This window comes from Leptinotarsa decemlineata, unplaced genomic scaffold (genome assembly GCF_025532065.1).
Source record: "Leptinotarsa decemlineata unplaced genomic scaffold, Ldec_3_MD MMD2_tig00001393_RagTag_RagTag, whole genome shotgun sequence".
In the NCBI taxonomy this organism is placed as follows: Eukaryota; Metazoa; Arthropoda; class Insecta; order Coleoptera; family Chrysomelidae; genus Leptinotarsa; species Leptinotarsa decemlineata.
The window spans coordinates 926754-934649 of NW_027412562.1; positions in this window are offsets into that span (position 1 = coordinate 926754).

Below are 7896 nucleotides of genomic sequence, written 5' to 3' on the forward strand. Positions count from 1 at the left end.
AGGTAAAAATCGCACTAAGTATGTTTTCTATGACGAAACGAAATTCTGAGTGACTAGCATAAGGTAAGATATAATTTGTGAAACAGATATTACTAATAAGTTTCAATTCTCTTTTTCTTAGCAATAGTTTTTTCGAAAACTCCCTTTCAGTTTTTGGAGGTATGATGTTGTTCAGGTTGAACATAATGAAGTGGAGATTAAACCAATGTTTTTTTATTATGTTGACTGTTCATGACGATGAATACGTCATATCATCATCGATTATAACCTGCAGCAGACATTTCAATCAAAATAAAAAAGACTTGGAATATTTCAGCACAGAAAAAATTTGATCAGGTTGAATAAACATTTATTTGAATGGAGTATTATTTTTCAATTTGAGAACTGCTGACAAAAATTGTTCGGTAAACTAATAAACATGTTGTATGAAAAAATAACATAATTTCTAATGAAATGAAACTAGAACATGGGTAAAAAAATATCAAATGAAAATTATTAATATTATTTCTTCTTTCTATAACAACAGTAAACGTATTCTTTGATTGCAGCCCAGTTTCTATTTTTTAATAATGATGAATATTTCTTTTCCTTATATTTTAGATACAAACAAGAACTAATTCAATTCTAGCACTTTTTTTCGGAGCGAAAAACTTTTTTACTATATTTCGTTTTGCTCCTTAGACCAAGTTTGTTTTTGAGAAGGTTTTATTGTTTTCAAAACTGTGCGTGTCTGATGATCTGAAATGAGATCAGTGTGTTGAAAAACTCTATCAAGATATCAAACGGGTTGAAAATGGATCCAAAAATGAATGATAAAAATAAAAAATGGAAGGACGATACTGAAAAGTGATTTGACTCATTTCCAACCTATACTCAGAGATACGGATGATTCCAAAACAGCTCAAAATATAAATAATTGATTGCATATAGGGAATTTTTTTCAAAAGGAGCCACGTTCAATATCTCCATAAATAAGACAGTAATGTAAATTTCCCGAAACACCTAATTTTTGTGAAATAATATAAGGTATCGCTAAAATGCGTACACACTCCTCTTCAAAATATCAAACAAAATAACCCCATATATGCCATCTATTTGATAAGTGATTTTATCAGGAATTCAACGATGATTTTTCAGAGTTGATTTCTAATTTACTGTGAAGAAGGACCTTGAAGTATAAGTGAACGACTTTTTAGATTAATTGATACAATCTCTCACAAAAACGTATACAACAATTATTTCTATTGTCAAGTTCCTAACAGAAAACAACTTTTGTCGCGTTGAATTATATCTGTCGGATTTTTGGCAAAGTTTCTCACACAAAACACTTCAAAATACTTTCTAAAACTCACAGCCAAAAATGTTCCACTAAACAGTTTTATAAAAACGCGACACGTGTTTCGCCATACAATGGCTTCTTTGGGCGTATCTTTATCTACTATATTTTACAAATTTAATGCTTGGTATACCTAATTTTAAAATTTAAAGTACCTACATTTCAAGTACTTGAGTTTGTAATGGATTAACTGACCTGAGCTTATGTCCCAGTTCCCACATTTGAAAAATATTCAGTAACGGTTATTCAATTCTAATTGATCATTTAGTTAGTTACCCGAATTCTTGAATCTATTGATTGCTTGACATTTTAGAAGATTGAATTTCATACTCTTCTCTTCTAAATATAACATGTCATATTCATGACTGAACTCATGTACTTCTGCTAAAAGGTGGTTTGCAAATGTGAAATTGGTCTTTCTATTCACAAAATTACATCTAAGCTTTCAATTCTTTGGAAAATAATCTCCCTGTTTGGCCATTATACAGTTTTGGGCAACAGCCACAACTCAGCTGATATACTCCTGATCTATCCGATACCGAAGTTTTGTCTTTATTGTTTTTAATAAATGCACTTACACTATTATTCGGACTATTACTATTTCTGTGAGCTAAGTTTACGCAGTCTTTCTTCAAAAAAATATTATTGGTTGGTTCAGCCAAAAATGACAATGTCTCATAACTGACGTTATCGCATCTTGAATTTTGGTAGATATGGTCCATGGCTTGCTTTTGTAGTTTTTGTTATATTTGTTTGATCAAACTCAGCTCTCTCTGGAAATTATTCAATAGTCTATGAAGAATATTATTGAATGCAGCAACTTTATGCTGGTAAGAGTGTGTAGAGGAATTATGTATGATAATGTCCGTGTAAGATGGTTTGTGGAAAATTGCAAATTCATGTTCATTGTTATTTTTTGTTATGGTTGAGTCAAGGTAATTTAATGAATTATTTACCTTCCTCTCAGTGGTAAATTTTATTGACGGGTGGATGGAATTGACATATTCAACGAACTTGCCTACTTGCTTTTCTGTAATGATTTCATTATTCACTAGTGATAAATGGATATCGTAATGCTTGAAGAAATACATGCATAATGAATATTTAATACAACAGTCCTGAACAAACTGTAACGTCTATTTGATAAAAAATATTGATGAGCTTCCGTGAAGTATCATATTTATTCTAATACTTGCTACTTTCTACACACATTCACATCAAATCGATATACCAAATTTGGAACATCCATTCGAACTAAAAATGAAAACAGAGGAAAATAATATTTCATTTGAGTTAGGAATTGGAAAACAGTGAATTACTTAAAATTAAGTAGATTCTATGATATTTATTTGTAATCGTCATATACCTACATATTCTCTAATTATTAATAATAATAATAATAATAATAATAATAATATTTATTTACAAAAGAACAGTTTTTACATGATTATAGAATATGGAAAGTATTACATTGTAAACAAATATTTCAGAAATATATTTTCCCATATAGGCTCTTGAAGACCCTGTCCATGGGTATACTTAATCATACAAATACGCAACAATGAATACTACCTAAAAATATAAATACTGCTCATATTTCAGTATAATTTTTCTAATTTTTGAAAAGTAGAAATATTTCTAGTAATAACAGACACATACAAAGAAAAAAAAAACGAATAACTATAGTAATGGTTCCTTAATTTTCAATCTACTCGGAAAAGCATAGACATTGAACAATAACTAGAGCAAAGGAAAAAAAAAACTCATTGTAAAAAATGGGATGAATCATTTAAGAGAATCAATCAGTTCATGGAAAATATGTCTATTTTCTGAAAGTATCCATTTTTTGAGTTCCCTCTTCAAACTGTATTTGTTATGGATCGCTTTAAGAGAATTTGGCATTATGTTGTACAATTTTGGTCCTAAATACGTAAAACATTTCTGACCTACTGCTTTATTTGCCTTGGGTATGGCAAAATCGGACGATATTAAGGCCCTTGTATTGAATGGATGACTTAATTTACTTGTATACTGTTTACGCTGAAGGATAAAAAATATTGCCGTTTTGGAAAACAACTGTCTGATGTCAAGAATTTGTAACTCGATATATAATGAATCAGAAGAAAATCGAAGTGATTTGCGATATATTATTTTCAAGATTCGTTTTTGCACATTTTCAAGGGTTTTGACAATTGTTTTGTTTGCTCCACCCCAACCAAGTATTCCATATTGCAGCAAAGATTCCACTAGTGCATAATAGAGGATCCTGAGTTGTGCAACAGAAAGTATTTTTCGTAATTTATAAAACTTGAACATTAGTCCTCGGAGTTTATTTTTCAACTTTTCGATGTGTATATCCCATCTCAATACCGAATCTATAAAAATACCTAGATACTTTACTGACAGTACTAGTTTGACATCTTGGTTATTAATTTTTATTGACTCATATGGGGGTAAGTACTTCTCATATGATGTAAAACAGATAACATTTGTTTTACTGAGATTTACTGTAAGCAAATTCTCTTTAAACCACTCTATTATCTGTTTCAGGTCTCTTTCTGCCGCATCTTTCACATTCAACCAGTTTTTGTCCTCATATATGATGACAGTATCATCAGCGAACGATATTATAGAACCACAAGTATTTAGGCTAAGGAGCTCGTTTATGTAAATATTAAAAAGTATCGGTCCAAGTACAGTGCCCTGTGGGACACCGCAAATTATTCTTTTTTCATCACTAATTACATCGCTAATTTTTACTCTCTGTTTTCTGTTACTCAAGTAATCTCTGAAAAGATCAAGGGCAACTCCTCTTATGCCTATTTTTTCCAACTTTTCCAACAAAAGCCCATGACTCAAAGTATCAAAAGCCTTTGTAAGATCCACAAAAACTCCAAGACATGCTTTTTTCTTATCTACATTTTCATATATCCTACTTATAACATCAGCTATGGCATCCTGGGTTGATATACTTTCTCTGAATCCATACTGTTTGGGAGAAATAATTTTGTGTTTATTTACATAGTTCATCAATCGAATTTTTATAATTTTTTCCAATAATTTTGCTATAGACGATGTTAAGCATATCGGGCGGTAGTTAGAGGCATTAAGCCTATCTCCAGATTTGAAAATAGGTTTAATATATCCCATCTTCAGAGCAGATGGAAATTTTCCTTTTTCCATACACTTATTGAAAATATGGCACAAAGGTCTTGCAATATATTCAACTGTTAATTTCAGATATTCATTCTTGATTTCATCTGGTCCTGGTGATTTTTTATTTTTAAGGTCACCGATAACTTTGGTGATTTCATTGACATCAGTTGATGCAAGATATATAGAATTTGCATAGTAGCAGGAGTTCTGTCGTAGCTTACGATTGTGCAGTTGTGGGGCAAGGTGTTGACCTATTTCACTGAAAAATATATTAAACGTATTTGCAATGTCATAGGGGTCGGTGACTTCAGCACCATTTTCGTCAATGACTTTATTTATAGCTGGATCATTCTTTTGCTTTAGGTTTGATACAATTTCCTTGGTTACTTTCCACAGGTTATCCGTAGAATCTCGGTTCTCTTCGATTTTATTTCTATAGTAACTATTTTTTGCTTTCTTTAGTAATTTGTTGAGTTTATTCTTGAAATCAAAATATTCTTTTTTTCTCTCGTCATTTGGCTGTTTGATGTATAGCTTATATAGTTTGTCTCTTGTTTTTATCGACTTAACTAATCCTGCTGTAATCCATTCATTCTTTTTTTTAATTTTTTTCATTGTGAAAGTTGTAGTGCTCTTTTTTATTACATTTATAAATTTGGTAAGAAACCTATTCATCGCTATATCAGGGTCTTCACATCTGTATATTGCCTCCCAATTCTCGGTTGTGATATAGCCCAAGATTTTATTCTGGTCAACTTTTTTCATTGTTTCTTTATTTGGATTATTTTTAGTTTCTAACGGTATATTTTTCACTTCAGCTACAATTGGAAAGTGGTCCGTTATTAGATTCATAAGGACACCCGATTTAATTTCATTAACATTGGGATTTTTATTTCTAACGAACATGTGATCTATACATGTTGCTGAGTTATCAGTAATTCTAGTATTACTATTGATTAGGGAAATAAAACCATTTTCTGCCAGTACATTTAGATACTTTTCAGTACACTCATCAGTGCTCAATTTATTTTCTCCAATATCTATATTAATATCACCTGTTATAAAATATAAATCAATTTTGTTGTAATCAGCTGTGGATAAATATTCTCTAAGTATACCAAAATATTGGCAAGCCAATTAACAAAATAGCATTAGGACCATTGCAAAGATCGTAACGGTTCTCAAAGAGTTTCGCGCCAAAATAGTTAACGCGTGTCAAATAATTGCAGATTTCGTAAGAATACTGAAACTTTAATGAAATGAATAAAAACACTTTTGTATAATTACCTATATTTGATTTTATTTATATGACCGTTTTCGGGTTTGACCCCATTACCAAGTATTACCTTACCTATAAATTTCGTCGCCGCTGATATATACCATTATTTTTTGAAGAAAAATTTTGATGATCATAATATCCTCCATTTCATAAATTTAATATCGGATGAAAAGTGCAATTTTCTATACTTCACTGAATTTGACTTCGATACTAAATTTTCCCATTTTCATGATGTTTTTCTTCAAGCTTTTGATATATCCTTTCCTAAACAGTTTCAAAAAATTAAACAAAATCAAAATTCAAGTAGACACAAACCATGGATTACTAATGATATCGTTGAAGAAGGTATATTACTCAGAGATATTTATAATTTGAACAAGAGCCAAACCAATGTACATTTATTGGGTCAATATAAGCAACTCTTAAAAAATCATAGACAAAAAATTGTGCTCTCAAAAAGTCAATACTTTAATAATCAATTCCTCAAGGCTCAACATAAATCTGAAGCTGCCTGGTCTATCATCAGGAAAAATACTATTATAAACGATTCATCTAAGACATTGGCGATGGTGTACTTGTTGACGATGGTCCCGGTATATCTCAAGCATTTAGTAGTTATTTTGTCGATTCAGTGGAGTCATTAGTAAAAAATACTGCACCTGGTGGCATTGAAAATCGTTGTGTAAAAACTGAGAGTCTTTTCCTCTATCCAATAGATGAAACTGAACTCGTGGAAATAATTAAATTCGCATGTTCGAAAAATTCCAGTGGGGTTGATGAATTGCCAGGCAATGTTTTAATGAAGGCTGCTTTGAAAATAATGGAACCTCTGATTTATCTTATCAATTTATCTTTCTCTGAAGGTATTTTTCCTTCCCGACTTAAGCAAGCAATGGTCGTCCCAGTCTATAAAAAAAGCGATAAGCATGTAATGTCGAACTACAGAGGTATTGCTTTACTATCTCCATTTTCGAAAATTTCTCTGAATTTCGAAACGTTTTTACAGGTGTGCCCCAAGGTAGTGTTTTGGGGCCTACACTATTTATTTTATTTGTTAATGACCTTTCAAAAATTATTCATCCACAGTGCTCTATACAATTAGCTGATGACACATCTTTTACTGTCAGTGGTTCGGAATGTGAAACATTGTCAGTAAGAGCAAATGATGCTGTATTCAACATGCAAAATTATTGTTCTAAGAATGGCTTGATTCTAAATAATCTTTAAACCAACACCATTTTCTTTACAATTCAGGAAACTGATTTTAGTGTATTGGTTAGATCTGAGATTAAAAATATTGAACAGGTAAACTATAAAAAATTTTTAGGAGTTTTTATTGATTCCCAACTCAATTGGAATCATCATGTTGATTTCATACTGAAGAAATTAGCGACACATTGTTTCGTTATATGGAATCTGCGTAATTTTGTGTCTATTGAAATTCTTAAAAGTTACTATTATGCATATATTTACTCTGCCCTCAATTACTGTATTATGTGTTTTGGCAACTGCAATAGAATCAGTGACTTAATTATTTTCCAGAAAAAAAATATTAGAACAATTTGTTTTAAAAAAAACTCGATTCCTGTAAACCACTATTTGCAAAGTTGAATATATTAACTGTTACTTGCATGTATATTTTTAATTGCGTAATCTACGTTAAATCAAATTGCTCCAAGTTTTAGAACAGAGATGATATATGTTTTCTTTCGGGCTTCACCCTGAGAAAAAACTATAACATTTTAATTCCTAGTCATAAGTTAGCCAAGGTGACTAATGGACCTAATATCATGTCAAAAAAACTGTACAACAAGCTCCCAATATCCATTAAAAAATAACTAGTGTAAAGCTCTCTAAACAAAAAGTTCGGAAAGTATTATGTGAAAAGGTATTTTATTCGCTTGATGAATTTTTTCAGTCTGATTTGGAATTTTAAATTTTAATTTTTGTACCCCTTTTATGGTCTGAATGTTATGTAATATATCATATAATTATGTTGTTTTATGATTGTGACTTCATTGTAATTGTACTGAGTTATGTGACTTTTTCCATGCCGTCCCTAGGTCTACGGAAATAAAGATTTTTGATTTGATTTGAAGTATTGAAAAAATACTTAATAATGCGG